A 13,505-nucleotide genomic window follows, 5' to 3' on the forward strand; every position below is an offset into this window, starting at 1 on the left:
CAATACAATGAAAACCGCCCCTTTGTTTAGGGGTCTTTTATATTTATGCATGATTTTGCTTTTATTAAAGATGACTGTTACAATCAGGTATATAACCACTTAGTTATATCTATGTTCTGCCTCTTAAAACGTGTTCTTAGATAAACCATTTAATCATCTTACTCTTTTCTTCAATTTTCTCTGAACAGTGGTAGAAGTATTATTTGATGGACAGAATAAAGGAAACTGTTTTTGACCACACCCAGATCATACTGATATCTACAGTATAGTCCTGGCTACAAGGAAGCCCAACTCTAACTTGTGAGATGGGCCTAGTTTAGGGAGTAACAATGAGGTGGTAACTAAGGATAGTGTTAGTTGATACCAAAAATTAACAACTTTAGGTATTTCTGTTTTGGGTTTCTGCAGTTTAGGTGCATCCAAAATTTCTTCATAGTCTGCACTCATTCCCTTTGCCAGCAACTGACTGTGCCCATTCGATCTGAATTCTAACTTAAGGGCAATCTTTCTTTAAATGTTTCACAGAGCCACAAAGTTTGCAACCACCACCACCAGCATAGAGTCCTTTGGGATTATCAGGACAAGATCTAGACAGGCTCCCCATTTCTCCGCAAACAAAACATGAAATTCACCAAGACCCGGGTGTACTTTCGCCTTACATTTGGTTGTTTCATGCTCTGTGTACCCACACCTGTAACATTCCAGTGCCCGTATCTTGATTTTCAAGGGCAGCAAGGCAATCTGCAATTCCATGATGTGATTTTCTACAATGGAAACACACCATTGCATTTTTCTTTGCCATTTGTCTTTTTAATCTTCTTCCTTCCCATCGACTGTCTTTTTTTTTTTTTTTTTTAATTATACTTTAAGTTCTAGGGTACATGTGCACAACGTGCAGGTTTGTTACGTATGTATACATGCACCATGTTGGTGTGCTGCACCTATTAACTCATCATTTACATTAGGTATATCTCCTAATGCTATCCCTCCCGACCCCCTCCCCACAATAGGACCTGGTGTGTGATGATCCCCTTCCTGTGTCCAAGTGATCTCATTGTTCGTTTCCCACCTATGAGTGAGAACATGCGGTATTTGGTTTTCTGTTCTTGCAATAGTTTGCTGAGAATGATGGTTTCCAGCTTCATCCATGTCCTAACAAAGGACGTGAACTCACCCTTTTTTATGGCTGCATAGTATTCTATGGTGTATATGTGCCACATTTTCTTAATCCAGTCTGTCACTGATGGACATTTGGGTTGATTCCAAGTCTTTGCTATTGTGAATAGTGCTGCAATAAACATACGTGTGCATGTGTCTTTACAGCAGCATGATTTATAATCCTTTGGGTATATACCCAGTAGTGGGATGGCTGGGTCAAATGGTATTTCTAGTTCTAGATCCTTGAGGAATCGCCACACTGTTTTTCACAATGGTTGAACTAGTTTACAGTCCCACCAACAGAACTAGTTTACAGTCCCACCAACAGTGTAAAAGTGTTTCTATTTCTCCACATCCTCTCCAGCACCTGTTGTTTCCTGATTTTTTAATGATTGCCATTCTAACTGGTGTGAGATGGTATCTCACTGTGGTTTTGATTGGCATTTCTCTGATGGTGAGTGATGATGAGCATTTTTTCATGTGTCTGTTGGCTGTATGAATGTCTTCTTTTGAGAAGTGTCTGTTCATATCCTTTACCCACTTTTTTATGGGGTTGTTTTTTTCCTGTAAATTTGAATGAGTTCTTTATAGGTTCTGGATATTAGCCCTTTGTCAGATGAGTAGATTGCAAAAATTTTCTCCCATTCTATAGGTTGCCTCTTCACTCTGATGGTAGTTTCTTTTGACTGTCTTTCTTTAAAGCAACTGCAATTTCCTCCCTTACTTCCTTACTGTCTGTGGCTATAATTTGCCCATTATGAACCATCTGTGAATTCTGTCTTAGGTATTCCATGACTGCATTCACATCTTTATTTAAGTACTCTTTTTTCTCTTTGTTATTTTTGTGTTTTCCTTGGTGTTTGTCATTTTTAAGGGATAGCCTATTGGCTTCAAGGTGTTTACACTTTGGTAGGTTCTGGCTTGTTCCCTCAAAGGATCCCTTCTCCACGTCCTCCCGTGGTGTTATAGACAAAGGTCTCTTGTTACATGCAGTACTAACTCGTGCCCACCTGGTCATAATTTCATCAGAGGTACCTCACTGTGCTGCTACGCAACTTCTTACCACCAACTCTCTTATTTTTAACAGAGATATGAATGATTTAATAAAGTTATTTTCTCCCTAACCAATAAATAAATGAGAAACATGTACTTAAAGAAGGGACATCACATTGCCAGTTTGCCCTGAGTCCTTACCAGATATAGTTCAGCTATGGTTTGTGTCATGTTTACTTTGTTGGAGTTCCTACAGCATGCTGTTCTGTGTCTCTCCACATCTGTCCTCTGTATTCCCTTTGTTGGAAATGTCTGCCTCATTCCAACTCACCCCTTATGTTTTTGTGTTTAGATTAATTGTTACCTTCCCCAGGCAACCTCCTCTGCTATCCTCCAACTACAAATTGGATCAATTGTCCTTTATCAGGACATATATAACATAATAACATATCAGTTCAATTGTATTTAACATAAATTTATTAAACAGATAACTCAAAAAATAAATGAGTGAACATTGGGTCATATAAATTCCTTTGCACTTAGTGTTAATAAAACTATCCTGTATCTTTTAAGAGACCTAGGCCTTTCCCTTTATGTCAATATGTAAAATAAATTTTACTTCACGATGGCACAATTCTCTTTTCTTAGCAAAACAGCACAATGTAAATGCAGTTATTTTATTAAATGAGAATTAATGTCAAAGACACATCTTCCAACCTAGATTTAAAGATTCTAAATGCTCAGGAATCGAATTCTCTGGAGGTCTCTAAACTGTGATTACAAACACTTAGTTGTGGTATTTATCACCTCTAAATATTCTATGTTCCTGTGCATTCTAATTTTGACTATTTTTTTTTTCTCTGAAGTATTCCCTTTAGTTGACTTAAGCAATGGCAGACAGATGTAACTGAGGACTCATTCCTTAGAATTAAAAAACAGATAACAACACAGGTGTCAAAAAAAAAACAAAGTAAATTATAGTTACTGAGATTTTTTTTTTCAAAGCTGTTCAATGTCCTAAGATCAGAGCAACTCAAATGTGAATATATGAAAACATCTCAAAGGTGTTATATCATAGTGTTTTTGTCACATATTGTAGCAATGCATGAGTGCTGTGGTATGCTATTTGTCCAGGCTGCTGGAATTTGATAGATTCTACTTGAAAGTGTCACAATCCTCAGGGGAGGAAAACCAAATGCTTGCTCTTGGGTACAAGTTATGGTTTTGTCACTACCACCTGTGTCACCTTAGTCAACTCATTTTAATTTTTAAATGTTAGCTTACTTACTTGTACTACAGAGATAATTTTATCTTCCTTAGAAGTTTCTATAAAAATGAACTGAGAAAATGAATATTTGGGTGCCACAAAATAAATATACGGGCGCCACAAGAGAGGGTTAGCTGTTTCCTTTGCAATGTAGGGATATTTTTGGGGAAAAAAATCCAAATGCTATTGCCATCACTCCACAAACAAAGACTTTTTAACAACGACAAGAATGCATTCACCACAACACTGTGAATCTTCTCTACCAATGTTCCTCCCTTCTCCATCCTTCTTTTCACAGATATAGCTCTGCTATACGAAAACAAGGTCTCTAAGCTCCTTCTATTCGTTCTCTTTTTCCTTCTCCTCCTCGTGGTTAGGTGAAACTCGCATTCCCAGATATTTGTATTTTATGAACCCATATTATTATTTTAATGGAGGACTAAGAGGGTTAGCTGTTTCCTCTTCAGTGCTATTGCCATCACTCTACAAAGAAAGACTTTTTAAAGACAGCAAGAAGAATATAATCTCAGAAAAAAAAATGGCTGTTTAAGTTAAATATGTTTAATTTAAATTTTTATCGTGAAAAATTAACTACTTGTGTTGATTTCCTTTTTCTCATTGTATCCAGTGACTGGTGGCAATTTTATTGGGAACTAGCACTTATCTGCATGCTAGCGTATGGACCAATAGACCCCAGAAGTCCCATCTCCAGGTAGACATCTCCTAGGCACAGCAATGGCAGGACATTATAGAGCCCAGGTGCCTAGGTGACTGGGCAAGTCTTCCCAAAAACTGAGGAAGCCAAGTAAGGAGAGTTGTGTGGCTTTACTTGCCTCAAATATGTCAGGAGTAATACCTTGTAACAGGGATGCCCTTTAGTCTTTCAGAGTAAGTGCTAAATGAGTATTTTATTTGGGAGGTAGGAAGGTATAAAAAGAGAGCGAGAGAGAGAGAAGAGAGAGATTTCCAGGTAGCACTTGAAGACTCCCAATTCCTCTACAATGGCTTAGGCTGAACTACAATATGGATGCATTTGTTGCTGTGGGTATGTATTTGTGCATGTGCTTACATGTGTAGGTGTGAATGCATGTGGATGTGAGTGTGTGTATGCACACAGAGGTTAAAGCACAGTTATTAAGCACATCTGATTTTGCCAATACCTTCAGGTGCTAACCTTCCCTCAAAAAGAGCTTTCTTTCGGGTTGATAGGTGCAGCAGCACCACCATGGCACATGTATACCTATGTAACAAACCTGCAAGTTCTGCACATGTATCCCAGAACTTAAAGTAACATTAAAAAATAAAAGAGCTGTCTTTAATGCATGCTATAATATAGGAATTAGAGGCTCTATGAGAAGAAATATGGTTTTCTTTCTTTCTTTTTTTTTTTTTTTTTTTGAGATGGAGTCTCGCTCTGTCGCCCGGGCTGGAGTACAGTGGCCGGATCTCAGCTCACTGCAAGCTCCGCCTCCCGGGTTTACGCCATTCTCCTGCCTCAGCCTCCCGAGTAGCTGGGACTACAGGCGCCCACCACCTCGCCCGGCTAGTTTTTTGTATTTTTTAGTAGAGACGGGGTTTCACCGTGTTAACCAGGATGGTCTCGATCTCCTGACCTCGTGATCCGTCCGTCTCGGCCTCCCAAAGTGCCGGGATTACAGGCTTGAGCCACCGCGCCCGGCCAGAAATATGGTTTTCAAATCAAACACTGAATTCCAAATGTTCTCATACATCAAAGAAGACCTAAGGCTAGCCCATGTGGCTTAGAGGTGACAATGTATCATCAAAGAGCTAAATAACTGACCATGGTACTGAAGGCACTAAAACATTCTTTCCCTGTCTCAGCCTTCAAGTGGCAGGTCACTGCTGAAGACTTGAAGGAAGAGAGATTGGACCCTTTAAGGTATTTGGTAAGTTCTGTCACCATAGTTTGTATATATTCCCCTACTATTGAACTGAGATTGCTAATAAAATCAGACAAATCAAGGTTTAAATTGTAGCTTTGGCATGTGTGAACTCAGGCAAGTTATTTACTTTCTCTGGGCCTCAGCTTCTGCATCTGTGAAATGGGCCATCACAGTGGATTATCTCACTTACAAGGAAAGATAATTGTGAAAATTAGAAATAATAAATCTGAAGAGTCTGTCATAGTGCCTGCCACATCATCAAAGATTTTCAGTAAAAGCTAACTTAATATATTTACTCAGTTATATTCATTATGTCAGGAAAGATGCCAGATGCCAAGTGTAGCAGGGCAGTTTTTACATTTAGGAGCACAAAATGTGGTTTAGGTTCATGGATGTTTTCATAACCTTAAGTGAATGACTGTTTCCTTCTGCCGCCATTATTTCATCTGATATATGATCAGCTTATACTGGTTGATTTCTAAGGCATTTTAAGCTTTGATATCCTATTTTTATGGTACTATGAATTAATTAATTGGCAGGGGTTTTAGTAGGAGCCTCTCTTTTTCTTTTACTTCACTCTTCTACATCCTTACTGCTCCTTCCTTAATCAGCCACAGCACTGACTTCATTCCTATTCTCTTTTCCTCTGTTTTCTACCCTTCCAATCCACTGACAACCCTGTTGTCAAAAGGAATTATTGGAAGCTCCAATTTGTTAAATTGCTCCAATTCAGTAAAATCTGAATTGCTTTAAGTCTCAATCCCTTTTTTCCATTCGCAGACTAAAGTCTTTGTTTGTTAGTGTGAGATTTAAAGTTCTACAGTCAGCTTCTGTCCACATTTTTAAATATACTTCATTAGACTAATATTTTAATGCCTATTACTTTAAGCCAAAAGGAAAGTAATGATAATTGCAAAATTGTAGAAAATTCAGGTGATAATCAGATACAATACAAAATCAAAAAAGTTGAAAACCATTCTTAATTCCACTCTTGAAAGAAAACCAGCAACGTGGTGTGTATTATTCTAGTTTTATATCCATTTATACCTGTGGTCAGATGAAAATTTTAAAATTTACCCATTTATCTTTTCAAGATACCTTATAACTCTTTTACATTTGTCTAGCTATTTCAGAGGCATCCATTGCTCTAAAAGAGAGTCATTAAAGCGGAATGCAAACAGAAAACAAAGGTTTAAATAATTAAGCATATGAACAAACATTATTTAGAAGTGAGTGATTTGTCAGATTTTCTGCCTCTCCATTCTGCTCCAATGCCCTCCCTTCAAAAACAAACAAACAAAAACACCCCCAAACCCTACTAGAGGTCCTGAGGCATAGGGGATGATAAGATGCTCAAATGAGTTTGGCTATGTGTGAGAAGTCCTGTATGTCACATGTTAAAGTAGAACTTGGAGACCCAGAAAGACTCTAAATATCCACCATCCTCCATTTCATGGAAGGTATAGAGTAGAAATGACTGTGTAAGATATCCAAATAGAAGCATTTCTAGAATCTCTCAGAGTTCCTGAGGCCCAAAAGTGGTCTGGAGGTGGCCACACATTTGCTGTGAACTAGAGATGGGAGCAGTAGCAGCTGTAAGAAGAGTAGGCACAGATAACCTTCTGGGAGGAAGAGGATTCAGCACAGACCTGTAGGGACCAAAAATGGAAGACTACAGGGGAACAGGGTGTTTCACAGATGCCAACATGGACAAGAGACAATGACCACAAGCCAAGTTCCTCTCCTCACCATGGATTGGCATTGTGTAAATCTCACAGAATTTGCATCTAACCCAAATACAAACATACTTCATTTTATTGTGTTTTGCTTTACTGGGCTTTGCAGATAATGCTTTTTGGTTTTTTTTGTTTGTTTGTTTGTTTGTTTACAATTGAAAGTTTGTGGCAACCTGCATCAAGCAGGACTAGCATACCATTTTTCTAATAGGATGTGCTCGCTTTGTTAGCATTTTTAGCAATAAAGTACTTTTTACCTAAGATATCTATGTTTCATTTTAGAATAATGCCATTGCACACTTAATAGACTACAGTATAGTATAAACATAACTTGCATATGCACTGGGACACCAAAGAATTCATGTGACTCACTTTATTGTGACATTTGCTTTTTTACTGTGTTCTGAAACCTAACCTGCAATATTTGCAAGGTATGTCTGTATATGAGAGAAAGACTTTTTGAATTGAATGAAATTTCATTTCTACCAATTGGCCAAACAGGAAATCGAAACAGAAAATGGGTTTATAAATGGAAAAATAAGTTACATGAGGATAATACCAGAGGGGAAGATCAGAGAGGTAATGATGAGTAGAAAGATGTTGTAGAGTGCAAGTCATCTTGTTTTTTAAAAAACGACCTACCCATGTACCATCAACCCACAAATCCTGTTATAATAACAATAAAAATAATTTATCTATTTGTCTTTGCTTCACTCAACAGTCTACATTGAACAAATCTTCTCCCAAAAAAGAGCCAGTGTCTGGACTTTCCATTTCCCTAATTAAATTTAGAGATATCTCCAAAATAAGAAAAATGCTGAATTCTGACAATTGTCGATTATCTCTCATTCTGCTCCCATGGGGTATGGTAAATTTCCCTTATCCTGATTTCTTACATCTTGGCTGCTTTGAATCTATTTGACTTTTTCATTTCATTCATTTTTAGGACTTTCTTTTAGCTTATGTGAGAATTAACCATTCCAATTTTCTGGATTTTAGAGCCCCAGTATTGGACTAGTTCCCAGGTTCCCTGCATTAAAGGAATAAAACAAAGAGGCAGCCAACTCACCAAGTCATGGTCCTCTCATTTACAAAATTACAGAGTTAGAGCTCAATAGATACAAATTTTTTTCTTTGAAAAGCGAGAATGATTGTGTCAGAATCATCTGGGGGACATACTTCACACACAGACTTGTGGACATTCCTCTAAGTGAGAATTGTGAGCGTGCCCAGGGTGGGTCCTATTATCTTCAGCAGTCATGGGACAATTTAGACTTTCAGCCGGGTCTGAAATCCACTCACTCCTGTAGGTACTCCCCAGTGTTCCTTCTAGTCTGTTATAAATGATAACACAATTGAGAATTTCAGCTCCAGATACCAGCAGGGAAGTTTATTTTGAGACAGTGCCCCTCAAGTCTTAACTTTTACATTTCCTTGTGGGAATAACTCTTGATGTTGAGACTAGTTGAACTAAGGTGAGTATCAGAGCAGGCAACCTAAGCATAAACTTTAGGTTTATACAGCGAGTTGCCAATTCTTACAGCCTTTTATTTTTATTATATGTCTCGATCCTCTTTATAACCGTAGAATTCATCAGGGAGGAGGTTATTGTTTCAGGTTTACAATGCAAAATTTTGAGACTCAAAATGCCCATGTCTTTTCTCCTTCACAGTTTGGTGAGTAAACCAGCAACATCAGCTGGGAAATTTTTAGAAATGCAGAATTTCAGGTTCACACTTGTCCTATTGGACAAAATCTGGAATTTAACAAGATCCCTGGGTGATTTTCTTTTACATTTGAGAAGCATTCGATAATGTGATTTTCTAAAACTCCTGCGTCAGGCACAGCTCATGGTGAGCAAAACCATCAGAAAATGAAGAGATCATTTATAAGGAGAAATGTGATTGCAGCCACTAAATCAACAGTCAGGTTGGGCACCATTTTCTTGGTGAGAAAGTTACAGGTCACAGGCAAGAAGTCAGGACTGTCAGCAGCCTCATCATCAAATACCCAGACAAAGAGCAAGAGAGAGGGGCAGAGGTAATGAAGCACTCACTTCAGGGATGATCCTGAGAGGAGAGCTTCTTTCTGCTGACAGGTAAGGGAGCCTGTGTGTCTCTCAGGTCTGACCTTGAGTTTTATTCCTACAGAGAAACAGAAGGGAAGAAGAGAAGGGGAAAACTGGAAATGTGACATCACCCAACCTGTAATTAATTATGTTCTTTAGTTGGTCTTGATAAGCCTCAGTAAATTTTTAAAAAGAGAACACCTGACATCTTCCCTGTTAATCTCATACCTTTTCCTGATAGCTGTAACTTTTTGAAAATACTTGATATCAAAAGTGTCCATGCCTTTCTTCATTATTCTATTTCACAAGCACTTGCTGAGTGTTTTTTGGATGCTCAGTGCTTGGGAAATGAAAATGAAGGGCATAGATTCTGTCATTCTGGTGCAGTGAGGAAGAGAATCAAGTAGAGGGGTAATTTTAGTAAAATCATACCATCTTATTTCATGTTACCTCAGGAGGGGATGTGCCTTTTGAGTTTCTCAAAAACTCAGCAAATGGGGAGAAAAGAAAATGTTCCAACTAGCTCCAGCCAGATAAAATCCAGACAGACTGTGATGAGTGTAAGTTGCACACCTATCCATGTGGTTAGAGGATGAGAAACTCTGGGACAGTTTGGGCTACCAGGCCATTTCTGTATTTGTAGAGAGAAAAGAGAAGATTATATATTTATATATATATATACACACATACATACACACACACACACATATAAACATAATATATATATCGTATGTAAAATATATATGATAAAGAGTGGTGGAAGGTGCTATATCCAGCAAATAATTAGTGTCTAATATACCTTCACATCTAAACTTCAGGTTCGTTTAAGAGCAAGAATCTGTCTTTAATTCTAGGTTCACCATGACAGCTATCACAGTGACAGGTACATGCAAAACAGGTACTAAAGAAATATCTGTTGATCAAACCAAAGGAGTTTCAGCAAATTTTCATTTACCAAGTAAGTATGTATAACCCTTCTGGGCTGGGCATGGTGGCTTATGCCTGTAATCTCAGCACTTTGGGAGGCCAGGGGGGACAGATCACTTGAGGTCAGGAATTCAAGACACACCTGGCAATATGGTGAAATCTCACCTCTACTAAAAATACAAAACTTAGCCAGACATAGTGGCATGTGCCTGTAATCCCAGCTACTCGAGGGAGAATCACTTGATCCCAGGAGGTGGAGATTGCAGTGAGCCAAGATTGCACCACTACACTCTAGTCTGGGCAACAGAGTGAGACTCCATCTCTCTCTCTCTCTCACTCTCTGTCTGTCTTTCTCCTCTCCTCTCTCTCTCTGTCTTTCTCTCTCCTCTCCTCTCTCTCTCTCTCTCTCTCTCTCTATATATATATATATATATATACACACACACACACACACATATATAGATATAGATATATGTACATATATCTGTGTGTGTGTGTGTGTGTGTGTGTAAAACCCTTTTGACAAGCAGGAACTCTTTTGCTTTTAGCATCAAACACAGGTAGACACATATCAATGTCCATATCCTATTAACTCTCTTGCTTTCCTGTTCTCAGAGTTGTCTAGCAATATTCTGTACAAGACCTATTTCCAATGATCATTGTAGTAACAGATATTGAGGGAAATTAGCCCTTGTATTATTTCACTCTTTATCTCACTGTGTCTGGGCAGAGAAAGGTGAGTGTCTTTCTCATTCTTCATATAAGGTAAACTAGGCAGCAGATTAGACTAAGACCATGTCACAATTTATGCTGGCTAATTTCTGAACAGAGCCTCAATCTGACATTAACTCCAACCAACTATGCTGCTTTTTTCTTTTTTCCTTTTTTTTTTTTTTGTATTATTTGGGTAAATGTTGAAACTTTCTTTCCTGCTACATTTTTTTTCTTATTAGTATGACTAAAGATTTATCAGTATTATTTATCTTTTCAAAGCACTGGATTTTTGGTTTGATCTTTTCTACTGTTTTTCTGTTGTTTTTTTTTTTGTTTTTTTGTTTGGTTGGGTTTTTTTTCCCCTTTTGCTCTTCTCTTTAATATTTCCTTTTTGGATTTAATTTGCCCTTCTTTTTCTAGTTTATTAAGGTGAAACTATAGATTATTGATTTGACAACTTTGTTTTTTGAGATAAGGTCTCCCTATGTCACCCAGGCTGAGGGGTAGCTGGGGTATAGTGGCATGCTCATAGCTCACTGTAGCCTCTGCCTCCCAGGCTCAAGTGATCCTCCCACCTCACCCTCTGGAGTAGCTGGGAATACAGGTGTGAGCCACCATGCCTAACTAGTTTTGATATTTCTTTTCTTTTTTTATTTTTATTTTTCTTTCTCTTGTTGGTACAGACGGGGTCTCACCATGTTGCCCAGGCTGGTCTCGAACTCCTGGGCTCAAGCTATCTTAGCTCCTCGGCCTCCCAAAGTGCTGAGATTACAGGTGTGAGTCACTAGTCCTGGCCAACTGTGCTGCTCTTTAGGATCATTTCAATTCTGCTTTAAGATTTGAGAAGGACAAACGGCGCCACTAAACAATTATAGTCATTTAAGTTGAAAAATATCAAGCAGTCTTTATGTTGCCTTATTTGTTTCTACTTCTTTATTTCTATATTGATGTCAAGGTGAGTGTGTGTGTGTGTGTGTGTGTGTGTGTGTGTGTGTGTGTGTTTGTTACCCCAATGAAGTAATTGCTGCAGATTCCTGAAGGTCACATACTTTTGGATTCTTTTGTATGTGAATGTGTGTGTGTGTATGCATCAATGGATTTTATCTACCCATTACTCTGGATTCACAGCACTCATAATTAAAGAGACATCAATGAGAACCATACTCATCCTATAGCCAACATACTAAATATCTAATTAAAAACTAGCAACATAATGGGAACTCTAATGCGGGGGTTCCTGAAAGAAATACATTTTAAGCTAGGTTTGGTTGGGAACTGAGTGGCAAATACACACTTGATCACAAAAAGCAATGCTAGATATTCTAAAACGGATAGTATTTGGTATCTGGCAGGTACTAAAAATAAACTCATTTAGTAAAGTGCAATGTTAAAAAAAAATGAAGGACTTCTGTTTCTGGGAATATGGTGTAGAAGTACATTTCCCTATTCATCCCACTAAGTATGATTGAAAACCTTATATTTTATATAAAATAAATATAGCAATACTCTGAAAGGTAGAGAAAAGAAGGCAGACCAGCTAGGGACCTCAGGACCCAAGGAGCTACAAAGTGGTGAATTCTAGGATTTTCTTTTTTCCCTTACATATACTTGCCTTGGAGTTGAAGAAGCCAGCAATCTGGAAATGCCCATGGTCACAAGCAATTTAAAAACTCCAACAATTTCAGAACCTGTTATTGGTCTATTCAGAGATTCAACTTCCTCCTGGTTTAGTCTTGGGAGGGTGTATGTGTCCAGGAATTTATCCATTTCTTGCATAGAGGTGTTTATAGTATTCTCTGATGATAGTTTGTATTTCTGTGGGATTGGTGGTGATGTCCCCTTTATCATTTTTTGTTGTGTGTATTTGATTTTTCTCTTTTCTTCTTTATTAGTCTTGCTAGGGTCTATCAATTTTGTTGACCTTTTCAAAAAAACATCACCTGAATTCATTGATTTTTTTTGAAGGGTTTTTTGTGTCTCTATCTCCTTCAGTTCTGCTCTGATCTTAGTTATTTCTTGCCTTCTGTTAGCTTCTGAATATGTTTTCTCTTGCTTCTCTAGTTCTTTTAATTGAGATGTTAGGGTGTCAATTTTAGATCTTTCCAGCTTTCTCTTGTGGGCATTTAGTGCTATAAATTTCCCTCTACACACTGCTTTAAATGTGTCCCAGATATTCTGGTATGTTGTGTCTCTGTTTTCATTGGTTTGAAAGAACATGTTTATTTTTGCCTTCATTTTGTTATGTACCCAGTAGTCATTCGGGAGCAGGTTGTTCAGTTTCCATGTAGTTGAGCAGTTTTGAGTGAGTTTCTTAATCCTAAGTTCTAGTTTGATTGCCCTGTGGTCTGAGAGACAGTTTGTTATAATTTCTGTTCTTTTACATTTGCTGATGAGTGTTTTAAACTATACTACAAGGCTACAGTAACCAAAACAGCTTGGTACTGGTACCAAAACAGAGATATAGACCAATGCAACAGAATAGAGCCCTCGAAAATAATACCACACATCTACAACCATCTGATCTTTGATAAACCTGACAAAAACAAGAGATGGGGAAAGGATTCCCTATTTAATAGATGGTGCTGGGAAAACTGGCTAGCCATATGTAGAAAGCTGAAACTGGATCTCTTCCTTACACCTTACACAAAAATTAATTCAAGATGGATTAAAGACTTAAATGTTAGACCTAAGCTATAAAAACCCTAGAAGAAAACCTAGGCAATACTATTCAGGCCATA

At 38.0% G+C, this 13,505-nt stretch overlaps 1 pseudogene; it reads right to left on the reverse strand.

Moving 5' to 3' along the window:
• Positions 1-258: 258 nt before the first annotated feature.
• Positions 259-2,176, reverse strand: LOC104657436 (annotated as a pseudogene).
• Positions 2,177-13,505: the final 11,329 nt, after the last annotated feature.

The sequence above is a fragment of the Rhinopithecus roxellana genome, chromosome 15, assembly GCF_007565055.1.
Source record: "Rhinopithecus roxellana isolate Shanxi Qingling chromosome 15, ASM756505v1, whole genome shotgun sequence".
NCBI lineage: Eukaryota > Metazoa > Chordata > Mammalia > Primates > Cercopithecidae > Rhinopithecus > Rhinopithecus roxellana.